Genomic DNA, 10,701 nt, shown 5'->3' on the forward strand with positions numbered 1-10,701 from the left:
CATCTCAGTCTGACTGTGCTGGCGTGCAGTAGCTAGGAATATATCTCAGTCTGACTGTGCTGGCGTGCAGTAGCTAGGAATACATCTCAGTCTGACTGTGCTGGCGTGCAGTAGCTAGGAATACATCTCAGTCTGACTGTGCTGGCGTGCAGTAGCTAGGAATACATCTCAGTCTGACTGTGCTGGCGTGCAGTAGCTAGGAATACATCTCAGTCTGACTGTACTGGCGTGCAGTAGCTAGGAATACATCTCAGTCTGACTGTGCTGGCGTGCTGTAGCTAGGAATACATCTCAGTCTGACTGTGCTGGCGTGCAGTAGCTAGGAATACATCTCAGTCTGACTGTGCTGGCGTGCAGTAGCTAGGAATACATCTCAGTCTGACTGTGCTGGCGTGCAGTAGCTAGGAATACATCTCAGTCTGACTGTGCTGGCGTGCAGTAGCTAGGAATACATCTCAGTCTGACTGTGCTGGCGTGCAGTAGCTAGGAATACATCTCAGTCTGACTGTACTGGCGTGCAGTAGCTAGGAATACATCTCAGTCTGACTGTGCTGGCGTGCTGTAGCTAGGAATACATCTCAGTCTGACTGTGCTGGCGTGCAGTAGCTAGGAATACATCTCAGTCTGACTGTGCTGGCGTGCAGTAGCTAGGAATACATCTCAGTCTGACTGTGCTGGCGTGCAGTAGCTAGGAATACATCCCAGTCTGACTGTGCTGGCGTGCAGTAGCTAGGAATACATCTCAGTCTGACTGTGCTGGCGTGCAGTAGCTAGGAATACATCTCAGTCTGACTGTGCTGGCGTGCAGTAGCTAGGAATACATCTCAGTCTGACTGTGCTGGCGTGCAGTAGCTAGGAATACATCTCAGTCTGACTGTGCTGGCGTGCAGTAGCTAGGAATACATCTCAGTCAATGAATTCATCTTTCTCTATAGCTCGGTTAATTCAACCTTATCGAATTGTGTATAACTGTGCATACCTGTATAATGAGGACAGAGGTGAATAGTCATTCTGCAAGTCATAATCATATACTGTGATGTCACGACAACACATTCTAACTCATTTTAACTTCAAGTTCATTCATTTAAGACTTAAACTGTTAATTTAACAACGGATTAGTAGGATTTATATCAATTTCACAGACGTGTACATTTTAACAGTACATTGTCACGTTTTGCACCAACTCGTTATTATTCTGTATGTAGCTGAACATTGTTTTAAGCTGGATCAAGCCCAGACCACCTCGTCTTATGCCTTAAAAAGGCCTGAACCGACAGGCATGACAGCATTAGTCTTTCAATCTTTTTTTTTAACAGGCTCTTATTTCTGCCAGGAATGCCCAATACGAAGGTGAGGAAATCTTGGGCAGTGTTGGCATTTTCTGGATGGGAGGGCTGGTGCAAAGCAGTGCCAGAAGTTGAATTCTACAGGGTTCATTATTGAGATGTGGAACTTTTTCCCAGGTTGAATACAGAGAAGGGTATTTAGTGAGGATGGTACACAACTATATGGGTTACGTTATCACAATGTAAGACACACATATGTTTCCTGACAGGTCAAATTCAATTTTTAGGTTGCAGGGACGTTCTGAGAGAGTTTATTTTTAGGTTGCAGAGAGGTTCTGAGAACGTTTATTTTTAGGTTGCAGGGAGGTTCTGAGAACGTTTATTTTTAGGTTGCAGGGAGGTTCTGAGAACGTTTAATTTTAGGTTGCAGGGAGGTTCTGAGAACGTTTATTTTTAGGTTGAAGGGAGGTTCTGAGGACGTTTATTTTTAGGTTGCAGGGAGGTTCTGAGAACGTTTATTTTTAGGTTGCAGGGAGGTTCTGAGAACGTTTATTTTTAGGTTGAAGGGAGGTTCTGAGAACGTTTATTTTTAGGTTGCAGGGAGGTTCTGAGAATGTTTTTCTGGGAGGTTTTATTAACGTTCTGAGAATGGAAATGATAGGTAATTTGGAGGTTTTTGAATAACTTCCTGAAAACGTTCATTGAATGTTTGAATAAGACTTGTAATATCACTGCTACAGTAGCTTAGTTTGCGTTAATGTTTCTTCACGTTCTGAGAACGGAATGTCTTTTTTTTTAAACATTTTTTAGAACGTTCTCTGAAAGTTACTAAAGCCATCTTGTGGTTTTCATGGAACGTTTTCTTAATGTGCTCAGAACAATTTGAGAACGTGATTTTAAATAGAACCCTGAAGAAACCTGTAGGAAACGTTACGCTGAAGTACTGAAATTCCCACAGAAGAGAAAGGGTTTTTCTTTATATTCTCTGAACTGTTTGGAACATTCCCAATGTCAAACAGGTTGGATAATATTCCCTATGTCAAACAGGTTGGAGAACACATTCAAACCCTATGTCAAACAGGTTGGAGAACATTCCCTATGTCAAACAGGTTGGAGAACATTCCCTATGTCAAACAGGTTGGAGAACATTCCCTATGTCAAACAGGTTGGAGAACATTCCTAGAACATTGCCAAACATTTGACTCAATGTAACCACTTTAAGGAAATATTCTGTTAAAGTAATAAAATACCAGGAAAATATATATTTTTGTCAAGTTCATTAAATGTGCTGAGAATGTTCCAAAGCCAAGCAACTATCCTGCACCATTCCCAGAACGTTGTGGAAGCTTGTAAGCAAAATAACCATAGGACAACCACGGTCTCACCAAGCTCTAAGAAATATATGGTTCTCAGAACGTTGTGTGCTAGCTGGGCTGTCTATATTTTCTTTCTCTTGAGACGTGTCTATTTGTCTAAACTTTAGACTGAGGAAGAGAGAGCTCAGGAAGAGCTAGGCTGAGGAAGAGAGAGCTCAGGAAGAGCTAGGCTGAGGAAGAGAGAGTTCAGGGAGAGCTAGGCTGAGGAAGAGAGAGCTCAGGAAGAGCTAGGCTGAGGACGGGAGAACACAGGAAGAGCTAGGCTGAGGAAGAGAGAGCTCAGGAAGAGCTAGGCTGAGGAAGAGAGAGTTCAGGGAGAGCTAGACTGAGGAAGAGAGAGCTCAGGAAGAGCTAGGCTGAGGAAGAGAGAGCTCAGGAAGAGCTAGGCTGAGGAAGAGAGAGCTCAGGAAGAGCTAGGCTGAGGACGGGAGAACACAGGAAGAGCTAGGCTGAGGAAGAGAGAGCTCAGGAAGAGCTAGGCTGAGGACGGGAGAACACAGGAAGAGCTAGGCTGAGGAAGAGAGAGCTCAGGAAGAGCTACGCTGAGGACGAGAGAACACAGGAAGAGCTAGGCTGAGGACGAGAGAACACAGGAAGAGCTAGGCTGAGGACGAGAGAACACAGGAAGAGCTAGGCTGAGGACGAGAGAACACAGGAAGAGCTAAGCTGAGGACGAGAGAACACAGGAAGAGCTAGGCTGAGGACGAGAGAACACAGGAAGAGCTAGGCTGAGGACGGGAGAACACAGGAAGAGCTAGGCTGAGGACGAGAGAAAACAGGAAGAACTACGCTGAGGAAGAGAGAGCACAGGAAGAGCACAACACTCTGTCCCTTATGATGATGATGAAGCGTGTTAGAATGAGGAAGAGCAAAACCCTCTGTCTCTCATGGTGATAATGAGAAAGTGTTGATGGTACTAGTTAAACGTGGTAGCAGGAATTTATTTAAGAGGCTTAACCGACACCTGAGCACCCTACACACCACCTGTTTACTACATAAACAACAGAAGAAAAGCAATTTATAGACGGAGAGAGGTGATAGAGAGAAGAGAGAAAGGAGAGGGGGACCAAGGGGTAGTTGCATGGGCAGAATTACACAAATTCATAATGAGTGGAATGTCTCAGCTCATAAAAACGTTTATGAGAGAGAGAGAGAGAGAGAGAGAGAGAGAGAGAGAGACAGAGACAGAGAGAGAGAGAGAGAGAGAGAGAGAGAGAGAGAGAGAGAGAGAGAGAGAGAGAGAGACAGAGACAGAGACAGAGACAGAGAGAGAGAGAGAGAGAGAGAGAGAGAGAGACAGAGACAGAGACAGAGACAGAGACAGAGACAGAGACAGAGAGAGAGACAGAGACAGAGACAGAGACAGAGACAGAGACAGAGACAGACAGAGACAGAGAGAGAGAGAGAGAGAGAGAGAGAGAGAGAGAGAGAGAGAGAGAGAGAGAGAGAGAGAGAGACAGAGACAGAGACAGAGACAGAGACAGAGACAGAGACAGAGAGAGAGAGACAGAGACAGAGACAGAGACAGAGACAGAGACAGAGACAGACAGAGACAGAGAGAGAGAGAGAGAGAGAGACAGAGACAGAGAGAGAGAGACAGGATAACCTCAGATCATGAGGACCAGGAAATGCCCAAGCAATCTGAGTTCAACGTTACTTTTCTGAAAACGGATCACTAAAATAAATATCCTGCTATAACGAGATAAAGTTCCGTTGTGATTTTGCGATAACGTGTAATAATTTATACTGACTGTATCAGATCCTGCCTCCACCTGCAACGTCAGGATCAAATGAGTTCAACAGACAGACAAAGTTAGGAGTGAATGAAAGGTCTACATTTTAGTTCATAAACAAGGTGCCCCATTGTGATTGAAAACAAAATGGGGTTCTGCTGTCAGCACTTTAACTAATGATTTCCCATTCGTTTTATTTTTTATAAGTCTTAGTACTGAGGAATAACTGCAGTTGACCTACTGTAACACTTGTGTTGGTGGAGCATATTTTCAAAACTCATTTTATAGACATTTTGTAAAAAGCCAGGATTGCCAGTTTATCACTGCCGTAGGGATAATCTAACGCAACAGGTTGGCTACTGTAAGTCCTCAATGGCACTTTCCTATCACTTCCCCATTGATTTATCAATACTCCAAATGCAGCCATCACTGTCCCTCTACAAAGCTTGGTCTCATAGACTAGACGTATCATAGTACATGTAAATCTGGGACACTCAAATTAGTATGATATGTTACGTTTGGTTTGGTTACATAAAACAGAAGGTTAAGTTAGGCTAAAATTAATGTTGGGAAGATGGGTAGAGGTGTAACGCGAACGTTTAGCAACCCAAAGGCTGTGTGTTCAAATCTCATCACGGACAACTAATTATCAACTTTGCGACTACTTACTACTTTTTAGCTACGTTGCAAAGTACTTATCACGTAAGCTAACCCATCCTCTAACCCTAACCTTAATCCTAACCCTAAACCTAACCTTAACCCTACACCTAACCCCTAGCCTAGCTAACGCTAGCCACCTAGCTAATGCTAGCCACCTAGCTAGCATTAACGTAAGACACATAGCTGACATGAGCCACAGAAAATTGGAATTCGTAACATGTATCATACGAAATGGATAATGGACGTCCACTAATTAATACATAACATACAAAACATTACGTCTACCCCTGAGTCCAGGTTGCAGCGCTCTACGGTATAAGGCCTCATTGTGTCCATATTGACCAGGACTTCCAACCTCCCCACTAGAATATCCAGTTGCAGGCCATTATTAAACACTCATGACAGGCTTCTCATGCATCCACATCTCCTTCCCATGATGCTAGTATTGGGATGGGTTGGTTCTCGTAAAGGTCGAGGAGTGTGTGATAAGTTGGTTCTTGTAAAGGTCGAGAAGTGTGTGTAACAGGAATCAATGAATCACTCCTCCTACTCCTACCGAGTAACGAATCCTCTTTCCGCCCCCCCCCCCTCCCCCATCACAAACACACCTCCCTCCGATCCACTTTTCCCATTCCTCCCATCCCATCTCAATTTTACATAATATAATAATAATATATGCCATTTCCGCTTTTATCCACTTTTCCCATTCTACGTATGGGTGGTCCCATCCCATCTCAATTTACCAACTGAGCTACGGAAGGATATCAGGTAGGATATCAGGTAAAACGTCTAAACGATCCGCCCACAAAGATAACGTCTTCAAGCAGCAGGACTGACTGAACTATCTTTGTGTCTACCGCCAGGGTGGGGACAAACCAATCTCAACGCTGTCAAACCTTTAGAATCGCTCTTTCTGTCAAACCTCTAGAATCCCTCATTCTGTCAAACCTTTAGAATCCCTCATTCTGTCAAACCTTTAGAATCCCTCATTCTGTCAAACCTTTAGAATCCCTCATTCTGTCAAACCTTTAGAATCCCTCAATCTGTCAAACCTCTAGAATCCCTCAATCTGTCAAACCTCTAGAATCCCTCATTCTGTCAAACCTTTAGAATCCCTCATTCTGTCCTTTAGAATCCCTCATTCTGTACTTTAGAATCCCTCATTCTGTCCTTTAGAATCCCTAATTCTGTCAAACCTTTAGAATCCCTCATTCTGTCAAACCTTTAGAATCCCTCATTCTGTCAAACCTCTAGAATCCCTCATTCTGTCAAACCTTTAGAATCCCTCATTCTGTCAAACCTTTAGAATCCCTCATTCTGTCAAACCTTTAGAATCCCTCATTCTGTCCTTTAGAATCCCTCATTCTGTCAAACCTTTAGAATCCCCCATTCTGTCCTCTAGAATCCCTCATTCTGTCAAACCTTTAGAATCCCTCATTCTGTCAAACCTCTAGAATCCCTCATTCTGTCAAACCTTTAGAATCCCTCATTCTGTCAAACCTTTAGAATCCCTCATTCTGTCCTTTAGAATCCCTCATTCTGTCAAACCTTTAGAATCCCCCATTCTGTCCTCTAGAATCCCTCATTCTGTCAAACCTTTAGAATCCCTCATTCTGTCCTTTAGAATCCCTAATTCTGTCAAACCTTTAGAATCCCTCATTCTGTCAAACCTTTAGAATCCCTCATTCTGTCAAACCTCTAGAATCCCTCATTCTGTCAAACCTTTAGAATCCCTCATTCTGTCAAACCTTTAGAATCCCTCATTCTGTCAAACCTCTAGAATCCCTCATTCTGTCAAACCTTTAGAATCCCTCATTCTGTAAAACCTTTAGAATCCCTCATTCTGTCAAACTTTTAGAATCCCTCATTCCGTCAAACAGCTACTTCTGAATAGTAATCTGTACTTCTACGTCGGTTCCCTGTGTACGCTACAGGCTACATCCTGTAGCAGACTGAATCCACAAACTGGTGGTTTGAAGTTCAGGATAGCTTGTTTTCTAGGTCATGAGTAAGCTAGATAGCGATCTCCTTTTTCCCATCTAACATATGAGAACACTTCGGGAAAAGGGATCACCAACTTCAGGATTTTCCCAGGGGTCTGTCTGTTCCCATGCTGAATAGAAAAACATTGAGGGATGGCTGGACGTATGTGCGACATATATAAGTGTAATATTACCTGTGTAAGACCCTGAACCCCCGTACAGTCATATGGTCAAGTGACACAAAGAGGGACATTACAATCGGCCTAGAACAGTGTAGAAAGGCTGGCCCTTAAATGTACACGGAGAGCTAACATTAATGACATGCTGCCCTACACCACCATTACTCAGAGACATGCTGCCCTACTCTACCATTACTCAGAGACATAATGCCCTACACCACCATTACTCAGAGACATGCTGCCATACTCTACCATTACTCAGAGACATGCTGCCCTACACCACCATTACTCAGAGACATGCTGCCCTACTCAACCATTACTCAGAGACATGCTGCCCTACTCCACCATTACTCAGAGACATGCTGCCCTACTCAACCATTACTCAGAGACATGCTGCCCTACTCTACCATTACACAGAGACATGCTGCCCTACTCTACCATTACACAGAGACATGCTGCCCTACTCTACCATTACACAGAGACATGCTGCCCTACTCTACCATTACACAGAGACATGCTGTCCTACACCACCATTACACAGAGACATGCTGCCCTATACTACCATTACACAGACACATGCATTACATTACATTTAAGTCATTTAGCAGACGCTCTTATCCAGAGCGACTTACAAATTGGTGCATTCACCTTATGACATCCAGTGGGACAGTCACTTAACAATAGTGCATCTAAAACTTAGGGGGGGGTGAGAGGGATTACTTATCCTATCCTAGGTATTCCTTAAAGAGGTGGGGTTTCAGGTGTCTCCGGAAGGTGGTGATTGACTCCGCTGTCCTGGCGTCGTGAGGGAGTTTGTTCCACCATTGGGGGGCCAGGGCAGCGAACAGTTTTGACTGGGCTGAGCGGGAGCTGTACTTCCTCAGTGGTAGGGAGGCGAGCAGGCCAGAGGTGGATGAACGCAGTGCCCTTGTTTGGGTGTAGGGCCTGATCAGAGCCTGGAGGTACTGAGGTGCCGTTCCCCTCACAGCTCCGTAGGCAAGCACCATGGTCTTGTAGCGGATGCGAGCTTCAACTGGAAGCCAGTGGAGAGAACGGAGGAGCGGGGTGACGTGAGAGAACTTGGGAAGGTTGAACACCAGACGGGCTGCGGCGTTCTGGATGAGTTGAAGGGGTTTAATGGCACAGGCAGGGAGCCCAGCCAACAGCGAGTTGCAGTAATCCAGACGGGAGATGACAAGTGCCTGGATTAGGACCTGCGCCGCTTCCTGTGTGAGGCAGGGTCGTACTCTGCGGATGTTGTAGAGCATGAACCTACAGGAACGGGCCACCGCCTTGATGTTGGTTGAGAACGACAGGGTGTTGTCCAGGATCACGCCAAGGTTCTTGGCGCTCTGGGAGGAGGACACAATGGAGTTGTCAACCGTGATGGCGAGATCATGGAACGGGCAGTCCTTCCCCGGGAGGAAGAGCAGCTCCGTCTTGCCGAGGTTCAGCTTGAGGTGGTGATCCGTCATCCACACTGATATGTCTGCCAGAGAATGACCACTTGGGAGAGATGAGGATCCCGGTGCCACCACCCCGCTGACCAGACGCTCTCGGGGTGTGCGAGAACACGTGGGCGGACGAAGAGAGAGCAGTAGGAGTAGCAGTGTTGTCTGTGGTGATCCATGTTTCCGTCAGTGCCAAGAAGTCGAGGGACTGGAGGGAGGCATAGGCTGAGATGAACTCTGCCTTGTTGACCGCAGATTGGCAGTTCCAGAGGCTACCGGAGACCTGGAACTCCACGTGGGTCGTGCGCGCTGGGACCACCAGAGTAGGGTGGCCGCGGCCACGCGGTGAGGAGCGTTTGTATGGTCTGTGCAGAGAGGAGAGAACAGGGATAAACAGACACATAGTTGACAGGCTACAGAAGAGGCTACGCTAATGCAAAGGAGATTGGAATGACAAGTGGACTACACGTCTCGAATGTTCAGAAAGTTAAGCTACGTAGCAAGAATCTTATTGACTAAAATTATTAAAATGATACAGTACTGCTGAAGTAGGCCAGCTGGCAGTGGGTGCGTTGTTGACACTACACTAATCAAGTCGTTCCGTTGAGTGTAATAGTTTCTGCAGTGTTGCTATTCGGGGGCTAGCTGGCTAGCTAGCAGTGTTGTTTACGTTACGTTGCGTTAAAAGAACGACAATAGCTGGCTAGCGAACCTAGAAAATCGCTCTAGACTACACAATTATCTTTGATACAAAGACGGCTATGTAGCTAGCTAAGTAGCTAGCTACGATCAAACAAATCAAACCGTTGTACTGTAATGAAATGAAGTGAAAATGTGATACTACCTGTGAATGCGACCGGGTAGTTGAGTTCTATACAGAAGACGTTGGCTAGCGTTGGCTAGCTAGCAGAGTCATCTACGTTAAGGACGACAAATAGCTGCCCCATACTACCATTACACAGAGACATGCTGCCCTACACCACCATTACTCAGAGACATGCTGCCCTATACTACCATTACACAGACACATGCTGCCCCATACTACCATTACACAGAGACATGCTGCCCTACACCACCATTACACAGAGACATGCTGCCCTATACCACCATTACACAGACACATGCTGCCCCATACTACCATTACACAGAGACATGCTGCCCTATACTACCATTAGACATTTCTATAAAGACTTAGCTAGCTGACGGAGCTGCTGACCTCACAGACAAACAGACTCACAGAGACACAGTCACAGATCGATGACACCTGAACCTGTGGTAATTCGTTTCACCAGGCCATACACACACTACTGACACTCCAGTTTCTGCAGTACTTTTCCATCCAGGGTGTGTGAATCTCTAAGGTTGACCCAATAAAGTGGAAGCTCCATCACTATGCTGCTTGTTCTTCTCCAGACCCTTTACATCAACACACACTGAAGGGTTAGGGCCAACGTGGAGGTGTCGGGAGTGAATGGGGTCTGACTGGTAGAGGGGACACTGATACACAGTGAATGGGGTCTGACTGCTAGAGGGGACACTGATACACAGTGAATGGGGTCTGACTGCTAGAGGGAACATTGATACACAGTGAATGGGGTCTGACTGCTAGAGGGGACACTGATACACAGCGAATGGGGTCTGACTGCTAGAGGGGACACTGATACACAGTGAATGGGGTCTGACTGCTAGAGGGAACATTGATACACAGTGAATGGGGTCTGACTGCTAGAGGGGACACTGATACACAGTGAATGGGGTCTGACTGCTAGAGGGGACACTGATACACAGTGAATGGGGTCTGACTGCTAGAGGGGACACTGATACACAGTGAATGGGGTCTGACTGCTAGAGGGGACACTGATACACAGTGAATGGGGTCTGACTGCTAGAGGGGACACTGATACACAGTGAATGGGGTCTGACTGGTAGAGGGGACACTGATACACAGTGAATGGGGTCTGACTGCTAGAGGGAACATTGATACACAGTGAATCCTCGTGGGTACAGGAAGTAAGAGGTGTTTAAAGTACTAGT

General features: G+C 45.8%; 1 protein-coding gene across 1 annotated transcript in view; it reads right to left on the reverse strand.

Annotated features, from left to right (window-relative positions):
- Positions 1 to 10,701, reverse strand: part of LOC124024921 (otogelin-like) — a gene marked incomplete at both ends in the record, with an annotated part of 86,757 nt that overhangs the window by 48,787 nt on the left and 27,269 nt on the right. The window lies entirely within an intron of this gene.

The sequence above is a fragment of the Oncorhynchus gorbuscha genome, unplaced genomic scaffold (genome assembly GCF_021184085.1).
Source record: "Oncorhynchus gorbuscha isolate QuinsamMale2020 ecotype Even-year unplaced genomic scaffold, OgorEven_v1.0 Un_scaffold_2076, whole genome shotgun sequence".
In the NCBI taxonomy this organism is placed as follows: domain Eukaryota; kingdom Metazoa; phylum Chordata; class Actinopteri; order Salmoniformes; family Salmonidae; genus Oncorhynchus; species Oncorhynchus gorbuscha.